This window comes from Ambystoma mexicanum, assembly GCF_040938575.1.
Source record: "Ambystoma mexicanum isolate Mex_15411 chromosome 12 unlocalized genomic scaffold, UKY_AmexF1_1 Mex_chr12_unloc.1, whole genome shotgun sequence".
NCBI lineage: Eukaryota > Metazoa > Chordata > Amphibia > Caudata > Ambystomatidae > Ambystoma > Ambystoma mexicanum.
The window spans coordinates 7023057-7039661 of record NW_027182322.1 but is presented as its reverse complement, the minus strand read 5'-3'; positions in this window follow the sequence as shown (position 1 = coordinate 7039661).

Sequence of the window (16605 nt, the reverse complement as noted above, 5' to 3'; positions counted from 1 at the left end):
AAGGCCACCACCATAAAATTCAGGCATTCATGTTCATGCGTCCTCCATGTTATGTCCTTATAAAGGGATGCATGTTCATGATGACTCCATGTCACACCTGCATACAAGGATGCATGTTCATGCCGCCTCGTTCTCTTGGCTTCATACAGGGATTTTATCTCCTCCCTGTCTCACCCTCATGCAGGGATGCATGACCAATGCTCCTTCCCTTCTCGCCCGCATACATGGATGCACGTTCATGTCTCCTCGTTCTCTCTGCTTCATACGGGGATTTTATCTCCTCCCTGTCTCACCCTCAGGAAGGGATGCATGACCAATGCTCCTTCCCATCTCGCCCGCATACATGGATGTACGTTCACGCCTCCTCCTTCTCTCGGCTTCATACGGGGATCATATCTCCTCCCTGTCTCACCCTCATGCAGGGATGCATGACCAATGCTCCTTCCTGTCTCGCCCGCATACATGGATGCACGTTCACGCCTCCTCCTTCTCTCGGCTTCATACGGGGATCATATCTCCTCCCTGTCTCACCCTCATGCAGGGATGCATGACCAATGCTCCTTCCCTTCTCGCCTGCATACATGGATGCACGTTCACGCCTCCTCCTTCTCTCGGCTTCATACGGGGATCATATCTCCTCCCTGTCTCACCCTCATGCAGGGATGCATGACCAACGCTCCTTCCTGTCTCGCCCGCATACATGGATGCACGTTCACGCCTCCTCCTTCTCTCGGCTTCATACGGGGATCATATCTCCTCCCTGTCTCACCCTCATGCAGGGATGCATGATCAATGCTCCTTCCCTTCTCGCCTGCATACATGGATGCACGTTCACGCCTCCTCCTTCTCTCGGCTTCATACGGGGATCATATCTCCTCAATGTCTCACCCTCACTTCCAACATGTGTAACTTCTTGTTCTCTTTGACGTCTGGGGCATGGGTGGCTACTGCACAGCTCTAGATGTCGCCCACCTGCAAGGTGCTATGGAAAGCACTTTTCCACATTGGACGTGCTATATTAACCCCCTCTCCCCAAATACAATAAAAATAAAGAAATATATGTGCTTCCATAATGTCTACCTTCTAATGTTTCATATGTGTAAGCAATTGTACTCCTCCTGACCACATTCTAAAACTATGTGCAAATTGTTCCTTCCATAAACTGTCACTTCCTTGGCCCTTTATTTATAATGACTGTTATACTCTCTCTCTTTCCGCCACAGTATAAAAAAGCCTAGCACACCTCATGATTGGACTAAGAAATTCCTGTCATTTAGTTGGAAATGATTTTCCCATTATCCCCAAAAACTCCTCACTGTGTCTAAGAACGCTTTTTTTCACAGGACAATACAGATCAGATTGACTTGAAAGGTCCTTTCACGCGACTACAGAATGCCTCTCATTCCACTAAAAGATACGCCAGTGCCTACACTAGCCTAGGACTAGACTATGAGTCCCAATGTAGAAAGACCACAAGTCCACAGATATGCCTGTTTATTTAAACATCTGTATTATCATCAGCGTGTGACTGTAAAGGCGGGACATCGCGCTCTCTGTAACGCGCTCCATTGGCAACATCAGTTAAATGTTGTTGGTTCAATCCCTCGCGGATGTTGTTTTTATTCCCATTTGTAACTGGGAAATACTGTCGCTGCAATACATATGTCTTAATCAAGCTAGTGGTTATTGACGTAAATGGCAGTGTTATAATGTTTCATGTACTGCAAATGTCACCACATAATGCGCTCTTAATTAGATTTGGTTGAAATACATTACAGTCACCCGATGAAAAAGTGTGCAAAGAGCATTAAAGAAACCAAAGGTTCATAACAGTAACAGGACATATCGAATTCTTTCAGTCCTCCACAGAGATTGCCAATGTATTAATGGAAATTCTAAAATATCTGCCCAACTGCCGTGACATTGCCTCACCGCAATGCCGTGACTCGGATTCGAACCGAGGTTGCTGCGGCCACAACGCAGACTACTAACCACTATACGATCACAGCGAGCTATTTGGGCTGCTACCATGTGACGTTCCACCTCTATCATAAGCTGTACTCCATCTGTGATGTCATGACTCATGTTTGAATTAAAGGTTGGTTGTGATGTTATCCATGAGAATAAGTGGACACCTGATCCCCAGTCACTTATTTAAGATCTCAATAATCAAGTCAGAATCCAAATGAAAGTCATCAAAGTGGAGCCAATTAGAAATAATATAGTTACACAAACCTGGCAATGGTGCGGCAGCCAGGGCCGATAATGGCCCGCCAGCCTGAGAGCAGGAAAGTGTGAGAGCAGTGATGGTCTTGTGAGAGTTTACAGCTGTTATTGACCCTGTCCCCTTCCATTGCAGAGTTTTCTCCCTATAAGAAGTGCAGAGGCTCCCTCCGGGGTGCTAATAGTACATTTATTTTTTTGCGCAGGAGAAGTGCTCTTCACCAATTGCACGTGCCAAATCACCCGAAGGCCACCACCATAAAATTCAGGCATTCATGTTCATGCGTCCTCCATGTTATGTCCTTATAAAGGGATGCATGTTCATGATGACTCCATGTCACACCTGCATACAAGGATGCATGTTCATGCCGCCTCGTTCTCTTGGCTTCATACAGGGATTTTATCTCCTCCCTGTCTCACCCTCATGCAGGGATGCATGACCAATGCTCCTTCCCTTCTCGCCCGCATACATGGATGCACGTTCATGTCTCCTCGTTCTCTCGGCTTCATTCGGGGATTTTATCTCCTCCCTGTCTCACCCTCAGGAAGGGATGCATGACCAATGCTCCTTCCCGTCTCGCCCGCATACATGGATGCACGTTCACGCCTCCTCCTTCTCTCGGCTTCATAGGGGGATCGTATCTCCTCCCTGTCTCACCCTCATGCAGGGATGCATGACCAATGCTCCTTCTTGTCTCGCCCGCATACATGGATGCACGTTCACGCCTCCTCCTTCTCTCGGCTTCATACGGGGATCATATCTCCTCCCTGTCTCACCCTCATGCAGGGATGCATGACCAATGCTCCTTCCCTTCTCGCCTGCATACATGGATGCACGTTCACGCCTCCTCCTTCTCTCGGCTTCATACAGGGATCATATCTCCTCCTTGTCTCACCCTCATGCAGGGATGCATGACCAATGCTCCTTCCTGTCTCACCCGCATACATGGATGCATGTTCACGCCTCCTCCTTCTCTCGGCTTCATACGGGGATCATATCTCCTCCCTGTCTCACCCTCATGCAGGGATGCATGACCAATGCTCCTTCCCTTCTCGCCTGCATATATGGATGCACGTTCACGCCTCCTCCTTCTCTCGGCTTCATACGGGGATCATATCTCCTCAATGTCTCACCCTCACTTCCAACATGTGTAACTTCTTGTTCTCTTTGACGTCTGGGGCATGGGTGGCTACTGCACAGCTCTAGATGTCGCCCACCTGCAAGGTGCTATGGAAAGCACTTTTCCACATTGGACGTGCTATATTAACCCCCTTTCCCCAAATACAATAAAAATAAAGAAATATATGTGCTTCCATAATGTCTACCTTCTAATGTTTCATATGTGTAAGCACATTGTCCTCCTCCTGACCACATTCTAAAACTATGTGCAAATTGCTCCTTCCATAAACTGTCACTTCCTTGGCCCTTTATTTATAATGACTGTTATACTCTCTCTCTTTCCGCCACAGTATAAAAAAGCCTAGCACACCTCATGATTGGACTAAGAAATTCCTGTCATTTAGTTGGAAATGATTTTCCCATTATCCCCAAAAACTCCTCACTGTGTCTAAGAACGCTTTTTTTCACAGGACAATACAGATCAGATTGACTTGAAAGGTCCTTTCACGCGACTACAGAATGCCTCTCATTCCACTAAAAGATACGCCAGTGCCTACAATAGCCTAGGACTAGACTATGAGTCCCAATGTAGAAAGACCACAAGTCCACAGATATGCCTGTTTATTTAAACATCTGTATTATCATCAGCGTGTGACTGTAAAGGCGGGACCTCGCGCTCTCTGTAACGCGCTCCATTGGCAACATCAGTTAAATGTCGTTGGTTCAATCCCTCGCGGATGTTGTTTTTATTCCCATTTGTAACTGGGAAATACTGCCGCTGCAATACATATGTCTTAATCAAGCTAGTGGTTATTGACGTAAATGGCAGTGTTATAATGTTTCATGTACTGCAAATGTCACCACATAATGCGCTCTTAATTAGATTTGGTTGAAATACATTACAGTCACCCGATGAAAAAGTGTGCAAAGAGCATTAAAGAAACAAAAGGTTCATAACAGTAACAGGACATATCGAATTGTTTCAGTCCTCCACAGAGATTGCCAATGTATTAATGGAAATTCTAAAATATCTGCCCAACTGCTGTGACATTGCCTCACCGCAATGCCGTGACTCGGAATCGAACCGAGGTTGCTGTGGCCACAACGCAGAGTACTAACCACTATACGATCACTGCAAGCTACTTGGGCTGCTACAATGTGACGTTCCACCTCTATCATAAGCTGTACTCCATCTGTGATGTCATGACTCATGTTTGAATTAAAGGTTGGTTGTGATGTTATCCATGAGAATAAGTGGACACCTGATCCCCAGTCACTTATTTAAGATCTCAATAATCAAGTCAGAATCCAAATGAAAGTCATCAAAGTGGAGCCAATTAGAAATAATATAGTTACACAAACCTGGCAATGGTGCGGCAGCCAGGGCCGATAATGGCCCGCCAGCCTGAGAGCAGGAAAGTGTGAGAGCAGTGATGGTCTTGTGAGAGTTTACAGCTGTTATTGACCCTGTCCCCTTTGATTGCAGAGTTTTCTCCCTATAAGAAGTGCAGAGGCTCCCTCCGGGGTGCTAATAGTACATTTATTTTTTGCGCAGGAGAAGTGCTCTTCACCAATTGCACGTGCCAAATCACCTGAAGGCCACCACCATAAAATTCAGGCATTCATGTTCATGCGTCCTCCATGTTATGTCCTTATAAAGGGATGCATGTTCATGATGACTCCATGTCACACCTGCATACAAGGATGCATGTTCATGCCGCCTCGTTCTCTTGGCTTCATACAGGGATTTTATCTCCTCCCTGTCTCACCCTCATGCAGGGATGCATGACCAATGCTCCTTCCCTTCTCGCCCGCATACATGGATGCACGTTCATGTCTCCTCGTTCTCTCGGCTTCATACGGGGATTTTATCTCCTCCCTGTCTCACCCTCAGGAAGGGATGCATGACCAATGCTCCTTCCCGTCTCGCCCGCATACATGGATGCACGTTCATGCCTCCTCCTTCTCTCGGCTTCATACGGGGATCATATCTCCTCCCTGTCTCACCCTCATGCAGGGATGCATGACCAATGCCCCTTCCTGTCTCGCCCGCATACATGGATGCACGTTCACGCCTCCTCCTTCTCTCGGCTTCATACGGGGATCATATCTCCTCCCTGTCTCACCCTCATGCAGGGATGCATGACCAATGCTCCTTCCCTTCTCGCCTGCATACATGGATGCACGTTCACGCCTCCTCCTTCTCTCGGCTTCATACGGGGATCATATCTCCTCCCTGTCTCACCCTCATGCAGGGATGCATGACCAATGCTCCTTCCTGTCTCGCCCGCATACATGGATGCATGTTCACGCCTCCTCCTTCTCTCGGCTTCATACGGGGATCATATCTCCTCCCTGTCTCACCCTCATGCAGGGATGCATGACCAATGCTCCTTCCCTTCTCGCCTGCATACATGGATGCACGTTCACGCCTCCTCCTTCTCTCGGCTTCATACGGGGATCATATCTCCTCAATGTCTCACCCTCACTTCCAACAAGTGTAACTTCTTGTTCTCTTTGACGTCTGGGGCATGGGTGGCTACTGCACAGCTCTAGATGTCGCCCACCTGCAAGGTGCTATGGAAAGCACTTTTCCACATTGGACGTGCTATATTAACCCCCTCTCCCCAAATACAATAAAAATAAAGAAATATATGTGCTTCCATAATGTCTACCTTCTAATGTTTCATATGTGTAAGCACATTGTCCTCCTCCTGACCACATTCTAAAACTATGTGCAAATTGTTCCTTCCATAAACTGTCACTTCCTTGGCCCTTTATTTATAATGACTGTTATACTCTCTCTCTTTCCGCCACAGTATAAAAAAGCCTAGCACACCTCATGATTGGACTAAGAAATTCCTGTCATTTAGTTGGAAATGATTTTCCCATTATCCCCAAAAACTCCTTACTGTGTCTAAGAACGCTTTTTTTCACAGGACAATACAGATCAGATTGACTTGAAAGGTCCTTTCACGCGACTACAGAATGCCTCTCATTCCACTAAAAGATTCGCCAGTGCCTACAATAGCCTAGGACTAGACTATGAGTCCCAATGTAGAAAGACCACAAGTCCACAGATATGCCTGTTTATTTAAACATCTGTATTATCATCAGCGTGTTTACTGTAAAGGCGGGACCTCGCGCTCTCTGTAACGCGCTCCATTGGCAACATCAGTTAAATGTCGTTGGTTCAATCCCTCGCGGATGTTGTTTTTATTCCCATTTGTAACTGGGAAATACTGTCGCTGCAATACATATGTCTTAATCAAGCTAGTGGTTATTGACGTAAATGGCAGTGTTATAATGTTTCATGTACTGCAAATGTCACCACATAATGCGCTCTTAATTAGATTTGGTTGAAATACATTACAGTCACCGATGAAAAAGTGTGCAGAGAGCATTAAAGAAACAAAAGGTTCATAACAGTAACAGGACATATCGAATTGTTTCAGTCCTCCACAGAGATTGCCAATGTATTAATGGAAATTCTAAAATATCTGCCCAACTGCCGTGACATTGCCTCACCGCAATGCCATGACTCGGATTCGAACCGAGGTTGCTGCGGCCACAACGCAGAGTACTAACCACTATACGATCACAGCGAGCTACTTGGGCTGCTACCATGTGACGTTCCACCTCAATCATAAGCTGTACTCCATCTGTGATGTCATGACTCATGTTTGAATTAAAGGTTGGTTGTGATGTTATCCATGAGAATAAGTGGACACCTGATCCCCAGTCACTTATTTAAGATCTCAATAATCAAGTCAGAATCCAAATGAAAGTCATCAAAGTGGAGCCAATTAGAAATAATATAGTTACACAAACCTGGCAATGGTGCGGCAGCCAGGGCCGATAATGGCCCGCCAGCCTGAGAGCAGGAAAGTGTGAGAGCAGTGATGGTCTTGTGAGAGTTTACAGCTGTTATTGACCCTGTCCCCTTCCATTGCAGAGTTTTCTCCCTATAGGAAGTGCAGAGGCTCCCTCCGGGGTGCTAATAGTACATTTATTTTTTTGCGCAGGAGAAGTGCTCTTCACCAATTGCACGTGCCAAATCACCCGAAGGCCACCACCATAAAATTCAGGCATTCATGTTCATGCGTCCTCCATGTTATGTCCTTATAAAGGGATGCATGTTCATGATGACTCCATGTCACACCTGCATACAAGGATGCATGTTCATGCCACCTCGTTCTCTTGGCTTCATACAGGGATTTTATCTCCTCCCTGTCTCACCCTCATGCAGGGATGCATGACCAATGCTCCTTCCCTTCTCGCCCGCATACATGGATGCACGTTCATGTCTCCTCGTTCTCTCGGCTTCATACGGGGATTTTATCTCCTCCCTGTCTCACCCTCAGGAAGGGATGCATGACCAATGCTCCTTCCCGTCTCGCCTGCATACATGGATGCACGTTCACGCCTCCTCCTTCTCTCGGCTTCATACGGGGATCATATCTCCTCCCTGTCTCACCCTCATGCAGGGATGCATGACCAATGCTCCTTCCTGTCTCGCCCGCATACATGGATGCACGTTCACGCCTCCTCCTTCTCTCGGCTTCATACAGGGATCATATCTCCTCCCTGTCTCACCCTCATGCAGGGATGCATGACCAATGCTCCTTCCCTTCTCGCCTGCATACATGGATGCACGTTCACGCCTCCTCCTTCTCTCGGCTTCATACGGGGATCATATCTCCTCCCTGTCTCACCCTCATGCAGGGATGCATGACCAATGCTCCTTCCTGTCTCGCCCGCATACATGGATGCACGTTCACGCCTCCTCCTTCTCTCGGCTTCATACGGGGATCATATCTCCTCCCTGTCTCACCCTCATGCAGGGATGCATGACCAATGCTCCTTCCCTTCTCGCCTGCATACATGGATGCACGTTCACGCCTCCTCCTTCTCTCGGCTTCATACGGGGATCATATCTCCTCAATGTCTCACCCTCACTTCCAACATGTGTAACTTCTTGTTCTCTTTGACGTCTGGGGCATGGGTGGCTACTGCACAGCTCTAGATGTCGCCCACCTGCAAGGTGCTATGGAAAGCACTTTTCCACATTGGACGTGCTATATTAACCCCCTCTCCCCAAATACAATAAAAATAAAGAAATATATGTGCTTCCATAATGTCTACCTTCTAATGTTTCATATGTGTAAGCACATTGTCCTCCTCCTGACCACATTCTAAAACTATGTGCAAATTGTTCCTTCCATAAACTGTCACTTCCTTGGCCCTTTATTTATAATGACTCTTATACTCTCTCTCTTTCCGCCACAGTATAAAAAAGCTTAGCACACCTCATGATTGGACTAAGAAATTCCTGTCATTTAGTTGGGAATGATTTTCCCATTATCCCCAAAAACTCCTCACTGTGTCTAAGAACGCTTTTTTTCACAGGACAATACAGATCAGATTGACTTGAAAGGTCCTTTCACGCGACTACAGAATGCCTCTCATTCCACTAAAAGATACGCCAATGCCTACAATAGCCTAGGACTAGACTATGAGTCCCAATGTAGAAAGACCACAAGTCCACAGATATGCCTGTTTATTTAAACATCTGTATTATCATCAGCGTGTGACTGTAAAGGCGGGACCTCGCGCTCTCTGTAACGCGCTCCATTGGCAACATCAGTTAAATGTCGTTGGTTCAATCCCTCGTGGATGTTGTTTTTATTCCCATTTGTAACTGGGAAATACTGTCGCTGCAATACATATGTCTTAATCAAGCTAGTGGTTATTGACGTAAATGGCAGTGTTATAATGTTTCATGTACTGCAAATGTCACCATATAATGCGCTCTTAATTAGATTTGGTTGAAATACATTACAGTCACCCGATGAAAAAGTGTGCAAAGAGCATTAAAGAAACAAAAGGTTCATCACAGTAACAGGACATATCGAATTGTTTCAGTCCTCCACAGAGATTGCCAATGTATTAATGGAAATTCTAAAATATCTGCCCAACTGCCGTGACATTGCCTCACCGCAATGCCGTGACTCGGATTCCAACCGAGGTTGCTGCAGCCACAATGCAAAGTACTAACCACTATACGATCACGGCGAGCTACTTGGGCTGCTACAATGTGACGTTCCACCTCTATCATAAGCTGTACTCCATCTGTGATGTCATGACTCATGTTTGAATTAAAGGTTGGTTGTGATGTTATCCATGAGAATAAGTGGACACCTGATCCCCAGTCACTTATTTAAGATCTCAATAATCAAGTCAGAATCCAAATGCAAGTCATCAAAGTGGAGCCAATTACAAATAATATAGTTACACAAACCTGGCAATGGTGCGGCAGCCAGGGCCGATAATGGCCCGCCAGCCTGAGAGCAGGAAAGTGTGAGAGCAGTGATGGTCTTGTGAGAGTTTACAGCTGTTATTGACCCTGTCCCCTTCCATTGCAGAGTTTTCTCCCTATAAGAAGTGCAGAGGCTCCCTCCGGGGTGCTAATAGTACATTTATTTTTTTGCACAGGAGAAGTGCTCTTCGCCAATTGCACGTGCCAAATCACCCGAAGGCCACCACCATAAAATTCAGGCATTCATGTTCATGCGTCCTCCATGTTATGTCCTTATAAAGGGATGCATGTTCATGATGACTCCATGTCACACCTGCATACAAGGATGCATGTTCATGCCGCCTCGTTCTCTTGGCTTCATACAGGGATTTTATCTCCTCCCTGTCTCACCCTCATGCAGGGATGCATGACCAATGCTCCTTCCCTTCTCGCCCGCATACATGGATGCACGTTCATGTCTTCTCGTTCTCTCGGCTTCATACGGGGATTTTATCTCCTCCCTGTCTCACCCTCAGGAAGGGATGCATGCCCAATGCTCCTTCCCGTCTCGCCCGCATACATGGATGCACGTTCACGCCTCCTCCTTCTCTCGGCTTCATACGGGGATCATATCTCCTCCCTGTCTCACCCTCATGCAGGGATGCATGACCAATGGTCCTTCCTGTCTCGCCCGCATACATGGATGCACGTTCACGCCTCCTCCTTCTCTCGGCTTCATACGGGGATCATATCTCCTCCCTGTCTCACCCTCATGCAGGGATGCATGACCAATGCTCCTTCCCTTCTCGCCTGCATACATGGATGCACGTTCACGCCTCCTCCTTCTCTCGGCTTCAAAAGGGGATCATATCTCCTCCCTGTCTCACCCTCATGCAGGGATGCATGACCAACGCTCCTTCCTGTCTCGCCCGCATACCTGGATGCACGTTCACGCCTCCTCCTTCTCTCGGCTTCATACGGGGATCATATCTCCTCCCTGTCTCACCCTCATGCAGGGATGCATGACCAATGCTCCTTCCCTTCTCGCCCGCATACATGGATGCACGTTCATGTCTCCTCGTTCTCTCGGCTTCATACGGGGATTTTATCTCCTCCCTGTCTCACCCTCAGGAAGGGATGCATGACCAATGCTCCTTCCCGTCTCGCCCGCATACATGGATGCACGTTCATGCCTCCTCCTTCTCTCGGCTTCATACGGGGATCATATCTCCTCCCTGTCTCACCCTCATGCAGGGATGCATGACCAATGCCCCTTCCTGTCTCGCCCGCGTACATGGATGCACGTTCACGCCTCCTCCTTCTCTCGGCTTCATACGGGGATCATATCTCCTCCCTGTCTCACCCTCATGCAGGGATGCATGACCAATGCTCCTTCCCTTCTCGCCTGCATACATGGATGCACGTTCACGCCTCCTCCTTCTCTCGGCTTCATACGGGGATCATATCTCCTCCCTGTCTCACCCTCATGCAGGGATGCATGACCAATGCTCCTTCCTGTCTCGCCCGCATACATGGATGCATGTTCACGCCTCCTCCTTCTCTCGGCTTCATACGGGGATCATATCTCCTCCCTGTCTCACCCTCATGCAGGGATGCATGACCAATGCTCCTTCCCTTCTCGCCTGCATACATGGATGCACGTTCACGCCTCCTCCTTCTCTCGGCTTCATACGGGGATCATATCTCCTCAATGTCTCACCCTCACTTCCAACAAGTGTAACTTCTTGTTCTCTTTGACGTCTGGGGCATGGGTGGCTACTGCACAGCTCTAGATGTCGCCCACCTGCAAGGTGCTATGGAAAGCACTTTTCCACATTGGACGTGCTATATTAACCCCCTCTCCCCAAATACAATAAAAATAAAGAAATATATGTGCTTCCATAATGTCTACCTTCTAATGTTTCATATGTGTAAGCACATTGTCCTCCTCCTGACCACATTCTAAAACTATGTGCAAATTGTTCCTTCCATAAACTGTCACTTCCTCGGCCCTTTATTTATAATTACTGTTATACTCTCTCTCTTTCCGCCACAGTATAAAAAAGCCTAGCACACCTCATGATTGGACTAAGAAATTCCTGTCATTTAGTTGGAAATGATTTTCCCATTATCCCCAAAAACTCCTCACTGTGTCTAAGAACGCTTTTTTTCACAGGACAATACAGATCAGATTGACTTCAAAGGTCCTTTCACGCGACTACAGAATGCCTCTCATTCCACTAAAAGATACGCCAGTGCCTACAATAGCCTAGGACTAGACTATGAGTCCCAATGTAGAAAGACCACAAGTCCACAGATATGCCTGTTTATTTAAACATCTGTATTATCATCAGCGTGTTTACTGTAAAGGCGGGTCCTCGTGCTCTCTGTAACGCGCTCCATTGGCAACATCAGTTAAATGTCGTTGGTTCAATCCCTCGCGGATGTTGTTTTTATTCCCATTTGTAACTGGGAAATACTGTCGCTGCAATACATATGTCTTAATCAAGCTAGTGGTTATTGACGTAAATGGCAGTGTTATAATGTTTCATGTACTGCAAATGTCACCACATAATGCGCTCTTAATTAGATTTGGTTGAAATACATTACAGTCACCCGATGAAAAAGTGTGCAGAGAGCATTAAAGAAACAAAAGGTTCATAACAGTAACAGGACATATCGAATTGTTTCAGTCCTCCACAGAGATTGCCAATGTATTAATGGAAATTCTAAAATATCTGCCCAACTGCCGTGACATTGCCTCACCGCAATGCCGTGACTCGGATTCGAACCGAGGTTGCTGCGGCCACAACGCAGAGTACTAACCACTATAAGATCACAGCGAGCTACTTGGGCTGCTACCATGTGACGTTCCACCTCTATCATAAACTGTACTCCATCTGTGATGTCATGACTCATGTTTGAATTAAAGGTTGGTTGTGATGTTATCCATGAGAATAAGTGGACACCTGATCCCCAGTCACTTATTTAAGATCTCAATAATCAAGTCAGAATCCAAATGAAAGTCATCAAAGTGGAGCCAATTAGAAATAATATAGTTACACAAACCTGGCAATGGTGCGGCAGCCAGGGCCGATAATGGCCCGCCAGCCTGAGAGCAGGAAAGTGTGAGAGCAGTGATGGTCTTGTGAGAGTTTACAGCTGTTATTGACCCTGTCCCCTTCCATTGCAGAGTTTTCTCCCTATAGGAAGTGCAGAGGCTCCCTCCGGGGTGCTAATAGTACATTTATTTTTTTGTGCAGGAGAAGTGCTCTTCACCAATTGCACGTGCCAAATCACCCGAAGGCCACCACCATAAAATTCAGGCATTCATGTTCATGCGTCCTCCATGTTATGTCCTTATAAAGGGATGCATGTTCATGATGACTCCATGTCACACCTGCATACAAGGATGCATGTTCATGCCACCTCATTCTCTTGGCTTCATACAGGGATTTTATCTCCTCCCTGTCTCACCCTCATGCAGGGATGCATGACCAATGCTCCTTCCCTTCTCGCCCGCATACATGGATGCACGTTCATGTCTCCTCGTTCTCTCGGCTTCATACGGGGATTTTATCTCCTCCCTGTCTCACCCTCAGGAAGGGATGCATGACCAATGCTCCTTCCCGTCTCGCCTGCATACATGGATGCACGTTCACGCCTCCTCCTTCTCTCGGCTTCATACGGGGATCATATCTCCTCCCTGTCTCACCCTCATGCAGGGATGCATGACCAATGCTCCTTCCTGTCTCGCCCGCATACATGGATGCACGTTCACGCCTCCTCCTTCTCTCGGCTTCATACAGGGATCATATCTCCTCCCTGTCTCACCCTCATGCAGGGATGCATGACCAATGCTCCTTCCCTTCTCGCCTGCATACATGGATGCACGTTCACGCCTCCTCCTTCTCTCGGCTTCATACGGGGATCATATCTCCTCCCTGTCTCACCCTCATGCAGGGATGCATGACCAATGCTCCTTCCTGTCTCACCCCGCATACATGGATGCACGTTCACGCCTCCTCCTTCTCTCGGCTTCATACGGGGATCATATCTCCTCCCTGTCTCACCCTCATGCAGGGATGCATGACCAATGCTCCTTCCCTTCTCGCCTGCATACATGGATGCACGTTCACGCCTCCTCCTTCTCTCGGCTTCATACGGGGATCATATCTCCTCAATGTCTCACCCTCACTTCCAACATGTGTAACTTCTTGTTCTCTTTGACGTCTGGGGCATGGGTGGCTACTGCACAGCTCTAGATGTCGCCCACCTGCAAGGTGCTATGGAAAGCACTTTTCCACATTGGACGTGCTATATTAACCCCCTCTCCCCAAATACAATAAAAATAAAGAAATATATGTGCTTCCATAATGTCTACCTTCTAATGTTTCATATGTGTAAGCACATTGTCCTCCTCCTGACCACATTCTAAAACTATGTGCAAATTGTTCCTTCCATAAACTGTCACTTCCTTGGCCCTTTATTTATAATGACTGTTATACTCTCTCTCTTTCCGCCACAGTATAAAAAAGCTTAGCACACCTCATGATTGGACTAAGAAATTCCTGTCATTTAGTTGGGAATGATTTTCCCATTATCCCCAAAAACTCCTCACTGTGTCTAAGAACGCTTTTTTTCACAGGACAATACAGATCAGATTGACTTGAAAGGTCCTTTCACGCGACTACAGAATGCCTCTCATTCCACTAAAAGATACGCCAATGCCTACAATAGCCTAGGACTAGACTATGAGTCCCAATGTAGAAAGACCACAAGTCCACAGATATGCCTGTTTATTTAAACATCTGTATTATCATCAGCGTGTGACTGTAAAGGCGGGACCTCGCGCTCTCTGTAACGCGCTCCATTGGCAACATCAGTTAAATGTCGTTGGTTCAATCCCTCGTGGATGTTGTTTTTATTCCCATTTGTAACTGGGAAATACTGTCGCTGCAATACATATGTCTTAATCAAGCTAGTGGTTATTGACAAAAATGGCAGTGTTATAATGTTTCATGTACTGCAAATGTCACCACATAATGCGCTCTTAATTAGATTTGGTTGAAATACATTACAGTCACCCGATGAAAAAGTGTGCAAAGAGCATTAAAGAAACAAAAGGTTCATAACAGTAACAGGACATATCGAATTGTTTCAGTCCTCCACAGAGATTGCCAATGTATTAATGGAAATTCTAAAATATCTGCCCAACTGCCGTGACATTGCCTCACTGCAATGCCGTGACTCGGATTCCAACCGAGGTTGCTGCAGCCACAATGCAGAGTACTAACCACTATACGATCACAGCGAGCTACTTGGGCTGCTACAATGTGACGTTCCACCTCTATCATAAGCTGTACTCCATCTGTGATGTCATGACTCATGTTTGAATTAAAGGTTGGTTGTGATGTTATCCATGAGAATAAGTGGACACCTGATCCCCAGTCACTTATTTAAGATCTCAATAATCAAGTCAGAATCCAAATGCAAGTCATCAAAGTGGAGCCAGTTACAAATAATATAGTTACACAAACCTGGCAATGGTGCGGCAGCCAGGGCCGATAATGGCCCGCCAGCCTGAGAGCAGGAAAGTGTGAGAGCAGTGATGGTCTTGTGAGAGTTTACAGCTGTTATTGACCCTGTCCCCTTCCATTGCAGAGTTTTCTCCCTATAAGAAGTGCAGAGGCTCCCTCCGGGGTGCTAATAGTACATTTATTTTTTTGCACAGGAGAAGTGCTCTTCGCCAATTGCACGTGCCAAATCACCCGAAGGCCACCACCATAAAATTCAGGCATTCATGTTCATGCGTCCTCCATGTTATGTCCTTATAAAGGGATGCATGTTCATGATGACTCCATGTCACACCTGCATACAAGGATGCATGTTCATGCCGCCTCGTTCTCTTGGCTTCATACAGGGATTTTATCTCCTCCCTGTCTCACCCTCATGCAGGGATGCATGACCAATGCTCCTTCCCTTCTCGCCCGCATACATGGATGCACGTTCATGTCTTCTCGTTCTCTCGGCTTCATACGGGGATTTTATCTCCTCCCTGTCTCACCCTCAGGAAGGGATGCATGCCCAATGCTCCTTCCCGTCTCGCCCGCATACATGGATGCACGTTCACGCCTCCTCCTTCTCTCGGCTTCATACGGGGATCATATCTCCTCCCTGTCTCACCCTCATGCAGGGATGCATGACCAATGGTCCTTCCTGTCTCGCCCGCATACATGGATGCACGTTCACGCCTCCTCCTTCTCTCGGCTTCATACGGGGATCATATCTCCTCCCTGTCTCACCCTCATGCAGGGATGCATGACCAATGCTCCTTCCCTTCTCGCCTGCATACATGGATGCACGTTCACGCCTCCTCCTTCTCTCGGCTTCAAAAGGGGATCATATCTCCTCCCTGTCTCACCCTCATGCAGGGATGCATGACCAACGCTCCTTCCTGTCTCGCCCGCATACATGGATGCACGTTCACGCCTCCTCCTTCTCTCGGCTTCATACGGGGATCATATCTCCTCCCTGTCTCACCCTCATGCAGGGATGCATGACCAATGCTCCTTCCCTTCTCGCCTGCATACATGGATGCACGTTCACGCCTCCTCCTTCTCTCGGCTTCATACGGGGATCATATCTCCTCAATGTCTCACCATCACTTCCAACATGTGTAACTTCTTGTTCTCTTTGACGTCTGGGGCATGGGTGGCTACTGCACAGCTCTAGATGTCGCCCACCTGCAAGGTGCTATGGAAAGCACTTTTCCACATTGGACGTGCTATATTAACCCCCTCTCCCCAAATACAATAAAAATAAAGAAATATATGTGCTTCCATAATGTCTACCTTCTAATGTTTCATATGTGTAAGCAATTGTCCTCCTCCTGACCACATTCTAAAACTATGTGCAAATTGTTCCTTCCATAAACTGTCACTTCCTTGGCCCTTTATTTATA